Genomic DNA, 403 nt, shown 5'->3' with positions numbered 1-403 from the left:
CAGGCATGGAGATGGGGGCGGGGGAGAGGCAGGCATCATTGGAGCTGGGAGCTTGGCACAGGCAGGGGCATAGAGGGGCCACTGGGTGCAGTCAATGCCCGCTCCGTCGTGGCCAGGGGAGGGTCAAGGATTGGTTTCTGCTGGGACCTTAGGTGGACCTGGTCACTGGTGCTGGCCCCCTTGCTATGTGGCCAGTACATTTAGGTCCAGGCTCTCGGCAACGCAGAAGTTAGCGCACGGACGACTTTGCCCTGATCCTTGTAACTTTGCTATCGATTCGGGTCCTCGGAAACACATTGATTTCCCTGAATCAATATTTATTGCAGCTTCAAAGGATAGGGTTGGGGAACTGCAGGCTGATGAATGGAAGCAAAGCAGCCAGAGAGGGCAGAGCCTCAACACC

This window comes from Myotis brandtii, unplaced genomic scaffold (assembly GCF_000412655.1).
Source record: "Myotis brandtii unplaced genomic scaffold, ASM41265v1 scaffold463, whole genome shotgun sequence".
NCBI classification, from domain to species: domain Eukaryota; kingdom Metazoa; phylum Chordata; class Mammalia; order Chiroptera; family Vespertilionidae; genus Myotis; species Myotis brandtii.
This window is presented reverse-complemented; position numbering follows the sequence as displayed.